The following is a 23100-nucleotide window of genomic DNA, read 5'->3' as shown; positions in this document are numbered from 1 at the left end:
GAAGTACTCCCTTGTGTAAATGGGTTCAATAATGTTGTCTTTAATAGAAACCTGGAGAGTTTTGTGTTTATTAAATCATTCTGCTGGAGAACTGAGTTCCAGTGACAGGCACTGTTGGGCCAGATAATTGTGTGTCAGTTTGGCTTCTCAGCCCCTGGTATTACTGTACCACTCTGGGTGTTGCTTTGGAACTGGTATATACTTAATTCCCTAGCATATTAGCAGTCTCTTTATTTAATTCCAAAATGTAAGATCAGATAATGACTGTTATAAATGCCAAATTTTGGATTGCAGGGGGGTGTGTGGATTTTTTTGTTTTGCTACGTTCCCTTTAGTACTTACTCATGTTTCCACAAACTCTGGTGATTATTAAATGACTGTGGTAGGGAAAATAAAACTTTTCCAGTGGACATAGGACTCAAGTGCCATAATGTCAGAAAATAGTGCTGATTTCTGCCTCCCCCAACACCTCCCACCCGTAAGTTTTGAACTAAACCTTTTAAACCGATACCATGTTAGTTCTCAAAACAAATGTCTATAAGCATTAAATTTTAGATTAATAAAGACAACTTGGAGTAATCCTCACTTGACCTGAAACTGTTTACAAACCAGTTGCAGTTCCTAGTTAAGCTGTTTCCTTCCTTTCTTTTGCTTTGGTGTTAAAATAATGGCATGCAGGGAAGATCTGTTCACATTCAGAAGAAAAACTTAGTGATTTTTTTTTTTTACCTAATTCACATTTCTGAATGTTACTTTGCTCATATGGCATGGCTTTTTCATATTTGAATATAATAGGAGTGTTGCAAAAGGCGAAGATACTAAGGAGAAGTGCTGTTAACAATGTCATCAAATATTGCTAAGTTAGCATAGGAGATTCCCCGCTGCCCCCCACGTCATTCTCGGTAAAGAAGGTGGAATTTGATAGTTCTGGAAGTGTGTGGTATATTTAAGGAACCACCTTTGGTGTCAGATGAACCTCTAGGTTCCCTTTCAGCAGTAGTGCATTTGTGAAGGAATATGGTGTCTTGCCACTGCTCCAGTGGAACTGTTTCCTTTCCCACACTGCTCTGCTTTGCCCCTGAGCACAGGGTTGGAAAGGGGAATTGCAGATGGGCTTGCCACCTAATGAGAAGTGGAATGAAGTAGTAAGTGTGTCTCTTTCTTACAGACTTTTTAGTTCTTAAAGATAATGACTTTTCATTTTGTAGCCTGTTCACAGAAAGGTGGGTTTTGTACCTAAACTGCTGACTTGTTTTTAAAATCTGCTTACTAAAATCAGAGTATGTGTGTATCACATCACTGTGAATTGACTTGCAGATGAACTTGCACTATAGGTTAAAACACACTTTCTACCTGAGAATTTTAGTGTGTTGGTGTACTGGGGAAGGGCTATTTCTGGTTCTGTTTGCCTTTTTTGGTCAGTGGAAGGTTAGTTAGAGAGATGCTGTCCTGTTATGCCAAAGTCTTTAGTAGAGAGGTAAAGGTGCCATGAAATTCATATTAGAGGTGGGTGAAACTTTGAGAAAACCTTTTCTGTTTTAAAAAAAATCTTTAAAACCTGTGGATTTTTTTATTACGGCATTTCTTTTTCCATCTTTAGTCCTCTGAAAGAATTGAGTATAATCAAATTTACAGTGGATGTTTGGTGGTTTTCAAAACGGGCACCTTGAGTAATTGGAGAGCAAAATCTTTATTAAATAGGAAAAGGAAGTAGTAAGAACAGGAGCAGAAATGAGGTTCATTAAGAAGTAGAGGTAATCTGAAATCAAAAAAGGAGCTATCACTGTAAAGCATCATGACTTGGCTGGTGTTGGATTGGGACAAGAGATGGTGTGAGAGACTCCTAAGTAGCAAACTCAAAGGCTGAATGGCTTGCCATGTGAAATCTGGTACATGGAAAGGGGGAGTTGGGGCATACATTTCTGTAGTGTTTTGGTTGTATGTTGTGGTTTTCCTCCTTGGAGTCAGAGGTAGCAACAGTGACATGAGTTGGCAGACCATAACTAGCTGCTCATCTCTTCGACAGGTCTGGTTGGAGGTATGTTCTCATGCTTTGTGCCATTCAAAATACAATGCTAGCACTTTCTCCTACTTAGTTTTTCTAAGTGGCTGTGAACAAGCCTTTTCAAATAGCAGTTTTGGAAGACAGCAGTTACACTGCAATAACAAAGGCCTACAAGGCCATAATAAAGGCCAATAAGGTATTTAAAATAACAATTTGACATGGTGAAAAGCCTTATTGTTGCTTTAAGAAGACTGAAAATCTTCTGACAATGTACGAAAACTGATTTACAGAGAGAGAAGTATGCGTTTGTAGTGACCATGGGACTGAACACTTGCTTTGGGGATTTGACAGGAATGGTTTGCAGAACAGAGAAATAAAAAGCATGTGTAGTAAGCATACAGTTACATTTGGTGGCTGGAATGAAAAACAAAGCTTTAGCTCTTATTTTAAGGTTCTCTGCACTTTTTTTTTTACTACAAAAATTGTGATTGTTTGTTTTGCTGAAGTTGTTCTCTTCTTCAGTGATAAGTGTGCTTTTAAGCATCTGAAAATACCTATGGAAGTCAGAGAGCAGCCAGACATATACCATGTTCTACCTCTCTGTTGGTATCCTTACAGAGTTTTTTTCTTTTTTTTTTTGTTAGTTTGTTTTAAGCCGAAATAATTTATGACTGTGCTAGTAAGCTTTTCATAGTGAACTGTATACCCCATAAAGGAAATGGGAGAGGCAGAAGAATAAGACTAGGTGTGTAGTGAGTAGTGAGGAAAGGTATTTTTCATTGGATTTGTTTCGTGGTTTATGTAGGCTGCGATAGTATTATTGTGGAAGAAACCACAGTGTGTTATTAAGTATAGTGTGGAAGAAACCAGCACTGCAGAAGCATGTGATTAGGCATTTCAGCACCCAGTGTGTAGTGTAAGTTCTCAGCTGAACAGGGAGTAGGGTTCTTCAGATTTTGTCTCTGTTGCTTACTCATCACGTGACTGTGAATAAGTTGCTTCATTTTCATATTCTTCCTGCATTCTGTACATGCATATATCTTAAGTGCCGTGATGTAGTTTTAGGAAAGGTGCTAATAGACCAAACTCTCTCCTTCCCTTTCACTTGTTCCCTCTCTTCCATTTGGAGTTTTGACGAGTCACAGCTGGAGATGGAGCTTTGCAGGCGAAGGTCTCAGTCTTGGTTGTGAACCTTTTTCCCTTTTTAGTTCACTGGTGTTTAAGTGCTCAGGTTATGTCTCCAACTTCTCAGCCAAAGAGAGCTGGCGTTTAAGGATGCCACAAGCCCCTCTGCTTGCTTACCATCCCAAGAACTGTTGGTAGCTCACATTCACCTTGTTGCTAGAAGCAGCCATGGATAGTAGAAAATACCTAGTCATGAAAGGAGTGAGCAGGGATCTGTGTCCTGGTATGGACAGTGGGGAGAAATACAGCCTATTCAATATGAAACTTGATAAATTTGTGAGGGAGTTTGGTTGTGATACGTGTTTCCCAGCAATCTCTGCTCAACAGGCTAGACTGTTTATTATGTTCCTAAATTAAAGTTTTGCAACATCTTGTGACATAATCACATCAATGACTTAGAAAAAACTACTGGAAAATTTGCGTTTTATTCAGAACTGAGGATCAGGTGGAAATGCATAATCACCTTTTGCTAGTTGCTATAGATTGAGCAATGTCTGTGTTAGAATATGGAAGCAGTTTCTACTTCTCTTCTGTCAAAGGCAAAGGTGAGTTATAGAAGGCCTGATGTTCCTGGTTTAACTCCTGATCTTGAGCTGGGGTGCTGATACCTTTTGCCAGAAAAATCTGTCAGTAGAAAATTTTGTTTATTGCATGTGAGAGTAAGGTGGGTAGTTATAATTTTAAAAGCACATAAAAATAGCCAGTTCTAAAAAAGATGAGTTTTACCTTGTTCTTTAGTTAACTTCTGATTTCTGCTTAATAAAGTAATATGGAATATCTCACAGCATACTGTGAACTAGAATGTATTGTGAAGTCACTAAAAAAAATCTTGTCAATAAGGAGAATTGGGAAATGAAGCGTTGTGCCAGAGAGATGTAGAAACAATAGAGGGAGCTTGGAATGAATTCAAGTTGCAAAAACAAGGGGGAGACCAATTAAATCATCCTCACCAATTACTATAGTGGTGTGAGTGCATACACTCATATAGTATCCTGCTATGACTGTCTGCCAGATATCTGACCTTATCTGTGGGGGTGTCGGGTTCTCCTAGAGGCTGAGCCACTGATTGCAGTGGGTGTGGGTGGGATGGGGGGAGGGAAAGAGTGTGTGTGTGTGCTATCTTGTCCACAGCATAAACAACCACCAGCAGATCTGTGTTAAACTCTTGTAGTGCTAAGACTGCACAATGACATTTACCAGCTTCTTGTGGTTGTAACTGAGAGCTGAGAGAAGCATTAACTCAAACAGGTACCTAATTTCTGACATAAAATAGATTGTGCAACAAATAGTAAAATATAAACTAGGAAAAGACAATAAAAAATGTCACACAGATACAAGACCTCCTGCCTGCACACACACAAATTGAAAGTGCTATTAACATAGATATTTCTGTTTCCCATCTTTTTTGTTGTGTTAGAGAAGCAAAGAAACTTATTTGAACTGAGTTAGTTACAGAGCTTGCAGGGGATAACCTCCTGTGGTGGTGTTCTAATTAGTTGTGAGGTTCTCTTGTATCTCTGAAAGGTTAGATTTTGTTCTTTATTTGGAGACATTGTGAATAGAAACTTTGTGTAGTGCCAGTTAAGATAGTTTGGACCAGATGCATGGTAAAGGAACAGTGCTTTCCTGAGCACCGGTGTTTTGTAGAAAGATATGATGTGAGCTAAATTCTGCATGAAGGTGAATGAGCAAAAAATTCTGGGCTTGTGAAAGCTATATGATAGGTGATTTTTAAATTTGTCCAGCAGTTACTGATCATGGTGGTTCTAATTAGTTATAAAATGTCTTGGAGTAAAATTATAACTGAATTGGCTTAAATTTTATGTCACTGGAGACAAAGTGTCAAAATTTCATGGAAATTTCTGTTTGTATTATAAGCTCATCCAGTCAGGACCTGTATCTTCCCATGTTTTTGTAGAGTGCCTTGGACTGTACAGAAATGTTATGGGGCCTCCACAGGCTATCACTGCATAAATAATATGATTTGATATCAGTCTGACCTAATTTCTCACCATCACTGTGTCCTTTGCAAACTGACTTTCAATATAGTAGCTGATTACTGTTAGTATCAGTGTGAGTGCGTGGTGGTTTGTTACTGTTTTGGTAGCACCATTCTGTCTTGGAAAGCATTTATCTCAAAACTGTGTTATAGCATCCAGTGGGGAAAACCTGTGGATAATGGTTCACAGAGTCAACTGATACTCTTAGGGGAAAAATGGCTAAGATTTTGAGCAGTAGTGAGTGCCCACCCCTCATATTAGTAATTGGTACACCAGTGCATACATCCAGTCATACCCGGAGAATACCACCTGTGCTTTTGGCAGGGGTTAAGTTGATAGGTGGTGAGGGAAAGGGGTGAGAAAAAGGAATGTTCTCCATCAGCAATAGTCATGAAGTGGAGAATGTGACTGAGATTTGGCGTTTTTTGTTAAACATCCTGTGGAACAGTGTGCAAGGTGCAGATGATGACCCTGGGAGTCTGCCTTCTGCCGTCTTCCCTAGAAATTGAAAATGGGTTGCTCTGGATGCTTATAAAGATGGTTGTCATTAGCACCTTTATGTAGGAGACAAGGGTTACATTGTATGTCAAATACAACCTTTAGAAGGTGGAAGAAAAATTGAGAAGCTGAAGCTGAATGCTTTTGGGTAGGCAAAACAAAATCTTCTATTGTTGAGATACCCCCAAGCTGTCATTGAATTTTTCTCTTCTTGCCTTTAAAGTTAGACTAGCATAATCATGAAATAATGTCAAAGTTTGTATCCATTTGCTATTCCAGCATAAGTATGCTATTCACATGCCTTTAAGATGTACGGCAGAGAGAGCATACACTTCCACAGCCATGAAGACGCAGACACCTTCCTTCTCTGTGGAGGCAGTAGCACATGCAGGTATGATTGGCAAAAATGAGAAAATATTGCAAAAAACATTCGAACAAAGGGTTTACTTTGAAGCTTAAGATGAGATAGTGAAAGTTTGGGGTATTTATGAAAGTGAGTGAGAGAAGGAAGGGTCAGGGATGCTTTAACAGAATCCTATTTTTACAAATGAGCCAGCAGTGAATTTGCAACAGTAGTAGTATTTATGGCACATAAAGACTAGCCAATTTGCATCAGTAAAACTAAAGAATCAGAATTATGTAGGCAAAGCTGTAGTATGGAAAATGGGGAGGAAACTACTTCCTTTTTTAACCAACCTTTTACTGCAGGCTGGAACTGAGGGGAAGAAAACATCATATACCTTGAACCTACTGTGTTCTGCTGCAGCTTGGTCGATCCCTCTAGCAATGCTGATGTCTTGAAAAATGGATAACTTTTGAAAGTATCTTATAATTGCCTAAACTATGAAAGCAGCAGTAATCCTAGCTGTTAGATAAGACAGTGAAGTGTGTGGTCCTTTCCTAAAGGAGATGCTTTTCAGTTTGTGACTGTGCTTGGCTTTTAGGATCAGTGCTCGGTTGTGCTATATTCAGCACCTTGTAATACAGGCTATTAAAAGCAGTTACACTTCACCCACTTACTGTCTTTCATGTTGGGTGCAATATGTGGATATTGATGGCAAAATGCAAAACTTCTCACTTGTTGATCTGCCCTTGTGACAGATGATTGCTTTGTTGATATATGCATTGACTCCCTCAAAGTATAAAACACTGAAAACAGTATTTCTGCAAATTGCACAGAACTACTGCTTTCCATAGAAAGAAGAGGCTTCTTGGGTGTGACTATTCTTTAAAATAAGCAAAACTAGTAGAAAATTGTTAACTGATACTTAAGCTTTCATTTAATCATTAGTTTTCTGCTTGCAGATCCGATTAGTCTTCTTCCCAGTATGTTTTTCCTTCCATATCTCTTTATCATCTGTTAGTGAGAACCAATGTAGAGTAAGGTTGAGTCAGGATGACTTTATCCTGTGCAAATGCAGTGCACCCCAGCAAAGAGAACTATGCAAAATCCTGTTTCTCCCTTGAAAACCTTGAGCTCCCATCCCAGTCAGGCAGTACTGTAGCTTCTTGAGAGTTGAAACAATTGCAGCAAGCTCTTGCTTCTGCACTGGGCTGATTTCAAGTTTTTTAATGAAGTGTTTCATAGGGAAGGGCATAACTGAAATATCTATTGCCATTGCTTAGGATTCTGGCTTCCCTTGTAAGACTCATATCAAAAGCTTGAAAATTTCTTTACTTCTAGGAAAACATACTTTACCATATAAGAATATTTCAGCAAATAGCTTTTTAGGAAAACAGTTTACTAGTGTAAGACTTGCAATAAGTTTTACTTAGAAACAAAGTTGTCACTATATGATACATTGCTCAAACAAACCAGGTAGCAAGTCTGTTAGTAATCTCTAGGTCTGTCACATTTTGGAAAAAGCTAAGTGCTCCCTACCATTTAACCCCGTGTAATGTGTGTATAAACATACCTAACTAATATCTCTATTGAGTATGATCTCATTCCATTGCTGCTAATTGTCTGGTGATAACTGCAGGTCTTGGGCTGTGATCTAAGCACATGTTGGATTTGCCGTGGACATTCATTGTTTTAGTAACGTGACAAATTGTGTGCTGTTCAGAGAACCCATACTCTAAATATTTTGTGATTTTTTTTTTTAAGTGCTCACCCTTAACTTTTTGGGTTAAAAAAAGCAACCCTTATAGGTTTATTATCTTTTAGTTGAGAAAATTGTTTCATATAAATCTGCTATGTCCATAATTATTACAGTTTGTCACTGATGCTTAATAATACTAAAACTGACAAAATGTATGCATGTGGTTGTGTGATATATCTCCAAGTGTTAGCTCAGAATTTTAAGCTTGCTTTGACAGGAGTGGTAGAAAATGTCAGGTAATTGCTGCCTAGAAGGCATGTTATATTCAAAGCACCTTAGGGGCAGATGTGTGTGAAAGATCTGTTTGTTTTTGTTGACTTACTTTGTGACTTTTGGGAATGTTGAATGTGAGGCCAGACTCGGGTTCAGCTTAGTAAAGTCTAGCAAAATGGAAGCTTTTTATGGACAGAGGCATGTCTTAATGGTAGTCAGCAGTCCTTGCATCTGTTCTTCACTCTGCCACTGATTTGGTGGATGACTTGGAAGAAGGTGTTTCACCCCCCACCCCTGAATCCTCTTTAAGTTGGTGCCAATAATACTAGCTTCCTTGGTCAAACACTTTGAGGTAAACTAAGTTATTACTACGTTTGTCTTGATGTGGTTTAAAATTGCCCCTCATTTCCTGTTCAGCTGATTACAAATGTGATTAAATTCCATGTTAATGTCATCCTTATAGTGAAACACTGCTCCTGCATACTTTTTTAAAATTGGTGCTCCTGTATATATTCAAGGACCTTTTATCTTTTTAAAACAATGTACCTCTCCAGTGATCTGCAAGCAGCTTTTGTTGGTTTTTTTTTTGGTCGGGGTTTTTGAGTTTTGTTTAGTTTTTTCAGGTGGGTTGAAGGACTGTGGGTACTAACATGTACCCGGCATGCAATAAACAAAATAGGATTTTACAAAATAGTCATGGGATTAATTATTAAACAGTAATTAAGTTGAAACTTGATAATTAATGTAAAAGAAAATAGCAAGGCTGGACTATGCTTGCCTAAAGACACTAAAAGATGCTAATGACCTGTTCATTTGTACTGATGGGATGAAAATTAAGTGAAATCCAATGTTTCTTTGCAGTTCTTGGGTTCTCCTTAGTTTTAGTTCACTTGTAAGAGTGGAATTTCATGTGACTACAAACCTTTTTTTTTGCCTTTTTTTAGAGCACTTTTTCATGTCTTATATCACAGGTTCAACAACAATTTTACAGAGTTGTTTCTTAAGTTGATTCTTCACCATCTTTCCATGCTTTTCTCCCCAATATTAAGATGCTCAGTATACGCACCAGCTGTAGGTTGTATTGTAGAGCTGTTTTTCATAAGCGATGTTATGTAAACATGTAAAGGGAAAATTGTGCTGTTTAACTTGGGCATTAATTTTGGTGGCTTGACTCTAGTATGAAGGAGGCAGAATTACGCTTCTTCAGAAAACAGTTCAGAAAAACAAAATTAGTTACTTACCTTTCTTCATTTTATTTCAGAGATGCCTGCAATAGATATCTGCAGCAGTATTTCAGAATAAATAAGGAACCTTAGTGCAAAGACCTTAGTTTGAATAAGCCACAGATACAAGTTCTCTGTATGTTGAGAAACTTACAGGGAGAGAGAGAGAGGCTACACTGTACTTGGGATCCTATAAAACAGGACAGTGATGACTCTGAACTCAATGGGATATCTGCAGATAAGGAGAAACAATGATGATTTATGTATTGTATAGAAGAAGGGTAATATAGAGAGCAGCAAATACTGTCATAGAAAGTCCTCAAACTGCACAGTGAGCTGCTCATAGTTTGCTCATGATCCAAATCCACAAAAATAAGTATTTGAGGTACTGTATTCTTAAGTGTCTAGGGTATTGTAGACTTAAGATGCTGTGTTAGGGAAAACAAAACACATGGAATTCAGTAGAGCAGCATATTTTGCCAGAGGAGGAAATAATATCATAAAGTTTCCCAAAAGGAGTTTATTAATCTCTTCTAAATGATAGCTTCCAATTTCAAGCTTCTATTAGTTTGAGTTGAAAAGAAGCTTTCTTTTTACTGTTAGTTATGTTACTGATGAGAGGATAAATGAATAAACTTTTTAAAAGATCAGAATGACTGTGGTTGGGGACAATACACTGAATAAGGCACGTAACTTCTTACATGTAATATGTCTTAATATCACTTTTGTTTCTGCAGCTACTCATATGAAGTAATAGTACAAGATATTAGCCAGTGACTGAAACTTTCACTTGGAGGATATTTGAGTAACAAAAATAATCAGTGCCCACATGCCTTTCTACAGAGGCATTTTTCTAGCTGTGGCCTAGCTTCAAGGTCCAAGGGGTTAAATGTATTCTTAATTTACTGCAACAGCTGGCTCAACCAGGGAAAAATGTGTAGGTGCCAAGGAAACTCTCACAAGTTGAATAAGCTACTAGCCTCTGGGAATTTAGTCCTGATACACATGGTACATATTAGGGGCTCTTGTGGGAAAATTCTATTTTATAGAATGTAAAGGAAAAAACAGTGTAATTCACAAGATGATCAGAATACAAATGCTTTGTTAAAGGAACTTTTACTGTAAGCAAAGAGCAGACAAGTAGGGGATCAAATTCAGTGGGAACAGATGAATTAAAATTTAGGTTATACTACAAACAATGTATAAGTGAATCTTAACCAGCATGGCTGGCTAGAAGAAACAAGTAAGCCTTACTGCTTTCCTTAAGGACCAAGGCTTTTTTCTCATTTTTGCATATCTCCATGAAAGCCAGCCAGTTTCAGTAAAATTTGACAAAAGAGATGAGAGTCTTGAGGACATTAAGTTTTTCCATATTTTATGAAAACTGGTACCTGGTGGAGGGGATGACAGACCCAAACTAGTGCCACTGGTGAAGGACAGGCAACGCAGAGGTTGATACTGGTCTTTTCTCCTGGCCCTTTTACTGACCTATCAGTCTGGATACACATCAGCACTAGCTAATTCCTCCTCAGAAATGTGGGAGGCTGACTGGTTATTCTGCCTGGTGAGAAGCTGGAAGACATCCCTGGAGAGGACCCTTGGGAATAGGTGATGATGTCCAAGGTACCTAGGTAACACACCCATACTAAATCTGTACGAAGTAACTCTGCTGCTTTGAGAACTGCTTGTTGCAGTTAGTCAAAGCAGAGACTTTCCTTCTCCTTCATGTAAGGCACTTAAGCTTTAATGGCTTTGATTCTTTTTTCCTCTTGTCCTCCTGTTGTGTAGCCACAGTCTGACAATGTGATGGAGGAAAGAGTATTACAGGTCTGTTACATTGTGTGAAACCTTGGAGGCTAAGACACTGTGTAGCTTTTTTCTGTAACTTCCAAAAAAACATGCTGCTTTCTTGTAATGTTAGTTTTCTCAGAATGGGTCTCAGCAGATCTAGGGAAGGAGGAACAGACTATTCTTTCTCTGGAGTCCTTTTCTAAATGCCCTCAGAGGAAGAAGAGTAAATTTTGAATCCCTTTCTTCTGAATTTCTGTTCTCAGGGTGGAGAGAAAGAATGAGGAACAAAAGTGTGAGCACAGTTTTTCTATCTGTCTTTGCCTTCTGATGAAGCCAGTTAACTGCTGCTGGGAGTAAGAGGATACGTGATCCCTTTTTATAGAGAATGTTAGCTAGAACATGTGTCACGTGTTCAAAATATCAGTATTAGTAACATCCAGAGGGAAGCAAAGCAAGAGCTTTTCTGAGGGTAATAATGATCACAGTCAAAGACAGAGGATGAGTGTGGGGAGGTAGAAAGAATTGTTGGTAACTCCATATCTGCATGTTGCTCAAGTGAAAAACTATCTAGAAGAATTAGAGCCAAAAAAATCTGGGTGAATTTAATTTGGTAAGAGATTCCCAGTCATAACCCTTAATCTGAATTATTTCCCAGTAGTTTCATGGGTGCCAAACTATAACTGGCTCCACCATTTTTCTTTTATAGTAATCTTATTGAAAAGTGTGGTGAAAAAGATCCCTCTTTGTGCCTCCTGGGAGCAGACAACATGAAATGAATGACCTGTCTTAGTTCAATGCATTAAACTAAAAAATAAAGGGTTTGTTTAGAAATCTAATAAGCAACTCCTGTCTCCTTCAGTTATTAAATAAAATTGTTTCCAGAGGAGGAAGTGGGATATTAGTGAAGCTTTTACACTATGTTCCCAAAGGACAGTGTTTTCAGTCACTACCTCTGTTCTAGGAGAGACAACCAGAATCGAGTCTATTCTGTGCCCCCTGAACTCCCAGCCACAAACTGAGGGACCAAGAATGTTGAAAACAACGTTTGTATAAAACAATTGTTCGGGTATTTGGGGGACCCTGGAAGAAGATAGGAGAGACAATCCAAAGGTTGTTTAGCCTCAGATTGGAGATCCTAATGCAGGTTTAGCGTCCTGGATGCGTTGGATGGATAGACTTGGAGTCCAGACATCACATTTCCTATACAATTGTGTGTGCTTTCAGAGGATAAAATGTATTGGTGGCTGTGAAGTGCTCAGTGTGGCATGGTGAAGGTTATCTGAACACCTAGAAGGGTCATAGCTATATTTCACATTACAACAAAGGAGACCTATCACTTTATCTTAACAAGCATATTTATTTTCTACAAGTAAGGAATAGGCTTGAACATAAACACTTTCACAAACTGTTTTTTGTAGGTTCACAGGCAAAATGAAGATGTTAAATACAGAAACATATTGGGCTTGGGCTGTCGTTCAACAGAAGTATCAAGGGGTTTTGTGTTGAGTAGCATTTTATTTAAAACACCTTCCTTAACCATGTTGCAGGTGTAACCAGGTTGCTAAAGAAATAGCAAATGTTGCTATGTAGGGAGGCATTATTAGCAGAATAAATAACATTAAGGGGATGTGAAGTTTAAAGGAGGAAGAAAAGATGAAAATAACAAAATAAGGCTTACCTTGAATTAATATGAGCTAATAACTAAACTCACAGTGGCAAGATCTAGTTGTAGGGAGGTGCCTAGAAAATAGATCCAAGAAGGAGTGGGGGCAGGCTGAGAAGCTTGTAGTAAACAGCAGATACATTGGTTTCTGTTGGATATATATAGAAACAGTTTCTGCAGTTTCTTTAGGAAAAGGGAGTGCAGAATACAGTGAGAAAAGTCACTCCAGCCTTGCTGCAAGGGGATGCAGACAGTTCTCCTCCTTCAGGGCTCTGCTGTGTGAGACCGTGGAAGGAAACTCATAGGAGAGCAAGGAATTGCCTCGTGGAGAAGGACTACAGCTTTAAAAGTTTGGTCTGAGACCATTATTAAAAGGAAACAGTTTGCCTTGAGGAATCTGGTGCTTTAGAAGGACTCATCTAGTGAGACCTGGTTTCATTATTCCGCATTAGAGATTACCTGAATATATTCAGAGCTTTTTGTTCTTGCTTTACTTTGTAGCCAGAGACTGTTGCTCAAAAAGATTAAGGTTATTAGTCTTTTCCAAAACAAAACATATAGCTTTATGGTATATGTTGGTTTCCAGCATTAAAATTGAGGGTGGGTAACAAGAATCTGTTCATGATAGCCCTGTACAAACTACTGTGAGGAAATTTAACTCTATCCCAGCCAAAGCCAGTACAGAAGTGCTATATGTCTGTTGTTTAGAAGCTTTAAGGTTATCCTGTGAAGAACACATCTGCTGTTGTATGTTCAAATCTGTAAGTCCATTCTGGGATGTCATAAGTCTGAAGCGCAGTGTGTTTAGTGCCACAGACGACTAGCTTCACAGCAGTAGTCCTGCAAAGCATCTCACAAAGATGGGATTAAAATTGGAAAGATGCTGAAGCTGATAACATGCTGCTTTCTGAAAGTGGCATAATTCCAGTGGCTTTAAATTATCTTTGTCATATTCTTGCACTTCTATATGTGTTTCCTATAGCTACCGTATGTATTTGTGGGGGCTTTGTCTCTGAAAGTAATTACAGGCTTGAAATACTCAAGTGTTCTGTGCTTCTGCACAGCTATGGTATGTAGAGCTTAAATGGATTAGGTGGTTTAAAGGATTGACAGTTGCAAGGCAATATTTACCAGCATGTACTGCTCAGTGTCCTCTTAAGGTAGCTGCTGTGTTCTGAATTCACAGTAATTGGTACTTATTATTGGGAACTGTTGTAGGAATCTTCTGAGAGAGAGTTCAGACTAAAAATTAAGAGAAATTATTCTTATCTGTTGCTGTAAGGCTTCATCTAGGGCATTGTAAAAGGGCATGCATGTTTGGGGTTGTCTTAAATGGCTAATTTTTCATGTATGTTGAAGCTGTGTCAGTGGCATTTATGAGCACATGATCGAGTACCCTATTTATGTTATCTCAATAAAGTGTGTCACAGATTTATTTTAACTCTTCTCAGTGGTGTTGCATTTCTTGCTTTTTAACACTCCTTCAAGGTTTCTCAGCTTTTCCTGATTCTTCTATTTTGTAAGAGAAGGGGAGGAGAAAATAAAATCTCAGGAGTATTGCAGCAATTCAGTTACCCAGAGTAACTATATTAAACTGCAGAAGAGCAGATACATAATTAACTGAAATAGCCAGTCATAGAGTTTACAGGATTCATACTGAGATTGCCTTGGCTCCTTGTGTTTGTAAGTAGGTTATAGTACTAAGTGATAGGTACTTAAAATGGAATTACAGTTTAAATGGTGTCCTTTTAAAATTCACGTTGTATGTTTCCTTCTACATTGATTTCCATTTGTTATTACGTTGTTAAGTTTAGGAAGTTATGTAAAGTCACCTGGCTTTCTTCATTATGTTCAGTTGGAGCATCTTGATAAAGATGTTTTCTTCCCAGTAGGCTAACTGTCGTGCATCCAGTCATTAATAAGTGTTGTGAATACAATTTCTATATTGAAAAATATCTCATTGAAAATCATTAAAGTCAAAACAATCTGCCTGTTTAATAAATAAGATTGCTGTCTGGTTTGGGTGTTCTGTATTAATTCAGTTCCATGGAATTTTTTTTCCTGCAGTATATCATGTCTCTGTGCTACTTCTCCAGCCCACCCTGACATTTTGCTTTGTTCTGAAGTCTACAAGTAAGAGTTGGTAGTGCCATCATTCTGCATTTGAGTTTTAGATTTGTTTTTAGACTGACTTTGCCATGTATTTTCTGTATTACTGGGCAGTTTTCCCAGTGTGTACCTCATGTTTTCCTGTGTACCTCATTTCTCTTCCTGTAAAGTGGGCATCCCTACTATCCTTCACTCTTGTCTCTGGTGTCTTAAATACATAAGCTTGCTCTATCTGTGGGAAAGCTTAAGAGTGTTTCATGGTCATGATTGTTCTTGAAGAAAAATTCATTTAGATAGGGCACTCTTTGCTCAGAGTGTTATTTTCATTCTGTCTTTACTTTTGCTCTTAACTAAAGCAAAAGTTTCCTGCAAGGAAAAGATATTGTTAATTTCTCCTTTCCCCAAAGTCTACTCTCACGCAGAAGGTGGTTTGATCTTTTGTGCTGTCCTGAGAGGAATGTAAACAGTTGGGGAGAATCAAGAATGTTCTGTTTCTACTTCTATGTGAACTATAATACAGCTTGCTTGTTTTTTATCATGCTGTCTTTTGTGTATATAAGTAAATATTTTTCATAAAGTAACTTCAGGACACTTCAGAAGGTAGTAGTGAGTTCTAAAAAAAGGGGGGTTTGCTATGTATGTTTTCAATGTGTCCTTTCATTGCCTCTCTTAGTCCTCCTTTTAATTGTTAACTAGGTTTTGCTTGGAGGACTCTCAAAAGTGAATCATTATTAAATAGCAGAGATCTGAGTGTGTGTCTCATATCTCAGAACCCACAGAAAGCCTATTTATCCATTCCTAGAGGTGACAACTGTGTGTCTGATTTGTTTCATCTCCTTCAGTGTTTCCTGTTATCTCAGTCTGTCTAAATGGCACCATATATTGACATGCAGTATCCTGGTAAACAGCCATGGAAGCATTTTTTAGTTTCTGAAGCACATGGCTGAAGTTCTGCTACTGACAGCAATTGGTTCCTGAAGACAGAGGTTGAAGTTGAGTGCTGGAACAAAAGCCTTCTTGCCCCACTTCACCTAACGGTTTTCTGAATGTTGCAGCTGCAAGGCTCACACTGGCACCTGTTACTGCTTCACTTCAGATTTTTGTACTTATGCACACTGAGAGTCTTCACAGCTTCAATTTTATTATTGTGTTTTCTGTGTAGTATATTGGATTCCACATGTGATGAGGGTTCTTCAATGCTCATTCAGCATGAGGCCGTGGATGGGCACATTTCTGACACTGACCTTGCTACTGAAAAGGGGTTTTTTTTGTGTTTATTTTTCTCAGATGACAGAGTAATTAGAAGTAGCCCTTAATATGGCTGGCAGCAGGGAAGCAATGGGGAATGCATGAGTCCTTCTGGGTGGTGTGGAGCAAGAAGGCAGACTTGGGTGCAGGCCCAGGCCAGGTGGAGGCTGTGTATTTCTGCTGCTGCAGGAGGGGGTGTGGGATGACAGAGGTCCAGCCCTCACTTGTATAAGCCCTGCCTTAGATGACAAGATGAGGGTGTATGCAGGTTTAGGGCAGATAGAGTGCTTCCTGAAGGGCATGGGCAAGGCAGAGTAGCATCTGCATGGGGGAACCCCCTTCCAGTGCCTGTAACCCCAAACCCAGAGCCTGCAGCTTTTGATGCTGCTTGGCCAACTTTTGGGCCAAATAAGGCTTTTCTGCTATTGTCTGTTCCATCTTCCTTGTCTGTTTACCCTGAATAAGGACGTGTGCTTTTTAGCCACAAGTTGTAGCTTCCTTACCATTTATGTGAAGAGGCAGAGGTCTTGACTTGATGACTGCACTTACAGGTTGCCATCCTTGTGTCTGGGTGCTCACTGATGGCTGCCATCTGTTATAAGTCTCCAAAAGTGCCCAAAGGCTCCTGTGTAACCTACCTGTAGTGGAGCTGTGGTAAATGGCAGCTGAACACCATGTTAAAGGAGGAACAAAAAAAGGGTGGAAGTGAGGTGTTTGGGGAGGCAATTTTCCTGATAAGTTGTCTAGCTTGGGAGTTCTAGCTCAGGTTGAAAGGCAATTTTAAAGAAAGACGACAAACAGATGCTGTAAAAATGAGGCAGTCAAACTTGCACCTGCTGTTTTGCCCTGTTTTATGCTTACCTGTTTGAAATTAAATTAATAGGACCATCTTGAATTTAAAAACAAACATCACCTGTCTTTGATATAACAGGGTACTTTTTAAAACACCTGATTGGTGGAAAGACTTGTCCGTCTGAAAACATACAGAAAAATGGGTGGGGAAGTTTGCTTAACATTTTGCTCTGATTTGTCTGCATTTCTCTAAGTGCTTCCCTTTCTCTTTTGGTTTATTAATTTAACAGTGGATTGCATGCACACTGTGCTTACGGGTGTTCTTTCTTGAAACCTATGAAGATCAGACTGGGAATAAAATCTAAGATGTATCTATTCAGACCATTTCCTGGGGCAATTGCTAGTTTAAGAAAACAACACAAAACAACCAACAAATCAAAAATTAGAAAGCTAAGGAGCCCCTGGAATTAAAAATACCAGATTTTGAAAGCCACGCTTGTACAGTTAGTTATTGTCAATCAAATCTGCTCTGGGAAATAATGTTTTGGGTAAATTATGTCCAAGCAAGGAGGTCTGCTTTGGTATAGAAAAGTTGTAAGTGTGACTCCTTTTGAAAGCACCTGATATGCTAGCATGAAACACTGATTTCCATTTTGATTAATTTAATGTTCTCTAGGCAATGTGTACTCTGCTTCCAGAAAGAATTATAAATGAGTGTCAGCTGGGGGATATTTTGTTAGATTGAAGCAAATTGTCAGGCATACATAATTTTGCAGGTTTTAATTGCTTCATTTCACCCGAAGTAAATCATTACATTCCCTTCATTGAAACTGAAGTGTGAAGTGTTCTGGTCCTCTGCAGTCTTTGAGTCATGACCACTAATGAAACAATGGTAGGTGAAAGATTAGTGGTTTCCTGCATGTCTAGCTGCTGTCATGCACTTGAATTTTTGTTCAAGATGTTTACATTGAATTATTTGTTTTCTGCTTTTCAAGCTGTTATTTAATCAAACATGTGCCAGAGGAATACCAAGAGAAGAGAAATACATTGTAATGAGCAAAAGAAAAGATTAAAGTGATCGAGAGTTCAGATTCAGAAGGTCAAGTGATGAATTGCAAAAGGTGTTCTGAAGTCTTTTGCCCAAGCTGTTCACTGTGTTCATATTTTCTTTGGCTGGTTAGGCTTTGTCTGAATGTGTAATTATATCATTGAGTAGGTTTGAAGTCTAGTTGGATTGCTATGAGTGAGAACACAGAGTTCAGTACAAACCAATATCTCATTAATTCAGTGTTTCCTTATGTTAATTTCAGTTTAAAACTGGCAAGGAATAACCTGTGTTGGACTTGAGAAGAATTTTTCATGTTTTGCTCAGTCCTGGGTTATTTAAACTTCATAATCACAACTTAGCTGTTTTAGTGCAACTGTAATAAAGTAAACAAGGCCTCACTGGTTTTGAGGGAACAAAATCTCATCTAGAAAATTTGTCAAAGGTAATTTTAATTGTCATTTTACCATGCAATGTCTAAGCAACCACTTCACATTTGGCCATTTTCTTATTTCAAATTGACACATTTAATGAGATGAATTAAAGAGCTGTTGAAGGAATATAGGGAGGCATGAGTTTTCTCCTGGAAGTATTTTAAATACCTGTGGTATAGGCAACATCCTAGTCCAAGTCCAAAGACATGGAGTTTGTTCTTCAAACATACCATCAAACTTCAGAGTTACTCAGCAGTTCTTTAATACTAGTACAGTGTGACTGAATTCCTGTTTGATCAACTTGAAGGTGGAATGACAACCAAAGTTTAAATCATTTGTGTTGGGAAGATTGACACAGTAAAATAAGATCATTCAGTCATGAAAACTAAGCAATAAAAAACCTTCAGTACCTTGGTAATGAAGGCTAACAAGAGGAGAAGAGATGAAAAACAAAGTTGCGAGGAATGAGGTACAAAAACCACTCGGAGACTATAGATTGTTTTTAAAAGTGCAGTAAGTGCCACCTCTTAAGCTTTTGAGGATTAACTCAAATGTTTTTATTGATACAGCTGATTTGTCTGTGCATAGCTTTAAACATACTAGCATAGTATAGTCATACGAATTCTATCTATTATGCAGCTTAATTACCCTTTAGTTTTCAGTTTTGCAAATACAGTTTTCCACAGGATAACTTTGTAATGACATTTTTGTCACTTTGAAACACTTTTGAAACACTTTTTTGTTTCATTGATGTGTTGTTTGAAGTTCTTTTAAAACAGCTTTGTAGAAGCAGAACACATAGGTTAGGAGTATGGCATAATTCTTCACAAAACCAAACTTGCCTTTGCCAGTGATTCTGAAAATATTTTTCATGTGATAATGCTGTCTAAATACCGAGGCAAAAGTTTGGCATATTTGATAGCAAAAATAATGTTAGCAGTTTGCATATGTTAAGGTCTATTAGGAAGCACTTTGCTTTTTCAGATCTGCAGAACTAAAACAGTTAAGAGCCCCAAAAATGTTCCTCCAGAATTATCAACAAAATTATTTACTTATTACCCAGTGCTTGCAACACAACAATGGATTTATAAAGATGTCACTGTTAGGAAAACTGGAAGCAATGCTGTGTGTTTCTTCCCTCAAACAACTACAGGCTAGGGATTACAGATGAAATGTTTTTATTCTATAACATATTGTCCTGGTTTTGGCTGGGACAGAGTTAATTTTCTTCCCAGTAGCTGGTACAGTGCTGTATTTTGGTATGAGAATAATGTTGATAACACACTGATGATTTAGTTATTGCTAAGCTGGGCTTACCCTAAGTTAAGGATTTTTCAGTTTCCCATGCTCTGTCAGCGAGGAGGTGCACAAAAAGTTGGGAGAGAGCACAGCCAGGAGAGCTGACCCAAACTAGCCAAAGGGATATTCCATACCATAGAATGTTACACTCAGTAAGTAAACTGGGGAGAGTTGGCCAGGACGAGTTGATCGCTGCTTGGGGACTGGCTGAGCATGGGCCAGTGGGTGGTGAGCAAATGCATTGTGCATAACTCGTTTTGGGTTTTATCTCTCTCTTTTTGTTATCCTTTTAATGATGTATTGCTATTATATATTTTATATATTTTATTTTAGTTCAATTATTAAAATGTTTCTTATCTTAACCCACAAGTTTTACTTTTTTCCCAATTCTTGCCCCATCCCACCTGGGCAGGAGGAGCAAGTGAGCAGCTGCATGGTGCTTAATTGGTGGTTGGGGTTAAACGGTGACACATACAAACAAGTAAAACATTGCTTATGTTTCAGTCAATAGCTTTCTGATTTGTTTTGTTGTTTGTTTTTTTTAAAGAAAAAAAGACCAATTTGCAAATGCAATTTTGTCCACTTTTGTTCCTGAAGTTTTTAAAAGAGTGGAGTTGAAAGATTGCAAAAAGAATGGCTTTCATGCTTAAGAAAGCAGTTTGCTTTCTTCGGCAAAACCGAGGATCTATCAAATGTGTATTTGGACAACATGGTAACTTTATTTGTATTGTTTTACAGATAACCACCAGATTAGTAGTGCCAATACAATCTCATGAACGTAGCATGTTTTTTTAAGGTGAGGATTTTTTAAGACTAATTGTTCACTTCATGCTGGAATTGGTCTAGAACAAAACCAGTTATTCAGGATTAGACCATGTGCCACTTAAAAGACTTTCTGCTTTTAAGGCCCAATCTATACTTCTTCCCCTTCCCTTTTCTGTTCTGTGTACAAAGGAGAGTTTGTCAGCTACATACTATGTAGTGCTGCAGAATTTGAGAAGAAACATATCTCTGGCTGGCTTTCAGGAAATAATATCTTGTACTTTTCAGTGTATCTGAAATGCTTGTACACTAGTGCATGCAGTATGAGAAACAAACAGTATGAACTGGAAGTGTTGGTCAGTTCCTAGAGCTATGATGTTATTGGTATTGGTGAGACTTGGTGGAATGAGTCCCAGGACTGGAGTGCTGGGATGGAGGGATAGGGGCTGTTCAGGAGGGATAAGCAGGGCAGGCGAGGTGGAGGTGTTGCACTATGCATAAGGGAGAGGTTTGATTGTAGAGCCCTTAGTGATGATGTGGTTGAGAGCCTTTGGGTGAGGATTAGGGGGATGGAAAACAAAGCCGGTGTTGTTGTGGTGTCTACTATTGTTCACTCAGCTGGGATAGCATTGATGATTTTTTTTTCTATGGGCAATTAGGAGAAATCTCTGGATCAGTAGCCTTTGCCCTATGGGAGTTTGAAACTTCCCAGACATCAGCTTGGAATACCAGACCACTGTGAAGAGCAGGTCTTGGAAATTCCAGAAATTTGTAGGGGATAACTTTGTGTCACAGGTGCTCAGTGAGCCAGCTAGGAAGGATGCCTTACTAGACTTGCTGTTTGTGAATAGACTAGCGGGGGATGTGATGGTAGGTGACTATCTTGGCTACAGTGATCATGAAATGGTTGAGTTTAAAATTTTCAGTGTGATAGGAAAGGAGGACAGCAGAGTTGCTACCCTGCACTTGAGGAGAGCAAACTTAAAGCTGCTCAGGGAGCTAGTTAGCAGTGTACCCTGGGAGTCTGCTTTTGAGGGCTTAGGAGTCCACGAGTGCTTGTCAGTCTTTAAGAATGACCTTTTAGAAGCACAGGGGCAGGCAATTCCGCTGTGTCCTAAGTCAAGCAAGCAGGGCAGAAGACCAGCTTGGCTGAACAGTGAGTTCCTTCTGGAGTTCATGAGGAAAAAGAAAATGTGTAATCTCTGGAGGCAAGGTCAGGCTTCACAGGAAGAGTACAGAGCTGTGGTTCATTTATGCAGGGAGAAGACACGAAAGGCCAAAGCTCAATTAGAGTTGAAACTAGCCAGTGTTATTTCAGATAACAAGGAGGGCTTTTTTAAGTATGTTAATAGTAAGAGGAGGTCTAAAGAAAACATTGGACCAATACTTGTTGAAGATGGTCATCTGACTAATAGGGATGAAGAAAAAGCAGAGGCATTCAGTGCATTGAGCGGGGGAGCAGGTGCCCACCTGCAGTCTGGGGAGGAGCCCACATTGGAGCAGGGGGATGCCCCTGAAGATGGCCGTGACTCCAGGGGAAAGCCTGTACTGGAGCAGTCTGTGACTGAAGATTGGCCTGTGGAAAGGACCCATGCCAGGGAAGTTTGTGAAGCTCATGGGAAGGACTCACATTGGAGAAGTTCATGGAGGACTGTCTCCTGTGGGAGGGACCCCACACTGGAGCAGGAGAAGAGTGAGGAGTCCTGCCCCTGAGGAGGAAGGAGCAGCAGAGACAAGGTGTGATGAACTGACCCCAACCCCCATTCCCTGTCCCCCTGCGCTGCTGGGGGGGAGGAGGGAGAGAGAACCAGGAGTGGAGTTGAGCCAGGAAGGAGGGAGGGGTGGGGGGAATGGTGTTCCAAGACTTGGTTTTTACTTTTCTTTATCCTTGTTTTGATTTGATTGGTAGTAAATTAAGTGATTTTGGATTTTCCCCAAGTTTAGTCTGTTGTTTTGCCTGTGACCGTAATTGATGAGTGATCCCTCCCTCTCCTTGTCTCAACCCATGAGCTTTTTTTTTTTTTTCTTTATCACACTGGGGGTGGTGGGGAGGAGTGAATGAGCAGCTTCATGGTCCTTTGTTACCTGCTGTGCTTAAACCGTGACAAGAAGCTAGTGGATGTTATGGCAGGACCCCTCTTGATCATCTACCAAAGGTCTTGGGAGTCTGGGGAGGTCCCTGTTGAGTGGAAGCTAGCCAACATTATTCCTATCTACAAAAAGGGAGAGGGGGAAGACCCAGGAAACTACAGACCTCTTAGCGTAACCTCAGTTACTGGAAAAACGATGGACAAGATTATACTGGGTACTATTGCAAGGCATTTAAAGAATAATGCAATCATCAGGCAAAGTCAACGTGGGTTCACAAAGGGAAAGTCCTGTTTAACTAATTTGATATCCTTCTGTGGTAAGGTCACCCGCCTAGGGGGTGAAGGGAAGGCGGTGGATGTAGTTTTTTCTGGATTTTAGTACGGCTTTTGATACTGTCCCTCACAGCATCCTTCTGGACAAGTTGTCCAACTGTGGGATGAGCAGGTTCACGGTGCACTGGGTGAAAAACTGGCTGAAAGGCAGAGCTCAAAGAGTCGTAGGGAATTGGGCTACACCTGGCTGGTGACCAGTCACCAGCAGTGTTCCTCAGGGTTCAATTCTAGGGCCAGAATAGGGTTCAATGTATTTATCAATGATCTGGATGCAGGAGTTGAATGCCCCATTAGCAAGTTTGCTGATG

The 23100-nt window shown here is 39.3% G+C and overlaps 1 protein-coding gene across 3 annotated transcripts in view; it reads left to right on the top strand.

Annotated features, from left to right (window-relative positions):
- The window catches only part of MLLT3 (MLLT3 super elongation complex subunit), a 136788-nt gene that overhangs the window by 35617 nt on the left and 78071 nt on the right, over nucleotides 1-23100 (top strand). The window lies entirely within an intron of this gene.

Source organism: Haliaeetus albicilla, chromosome Z, assembly GCF_947461875.1.
Source record: "Haliaeetus albicilla chromosome Z, bHalAlb1.1, whole genome shotgun sequence".
NCBI lineage: Eukaryota > Metazoa > Chordata > Aves > Accipitriformes > Accipitridae > Haliaeetus > Haliaeetus albicilla.
Note: the sequence above shows the minus strand (reverse complement) of the source record. Positions and strands in the feature narration are given on the sequence as shown.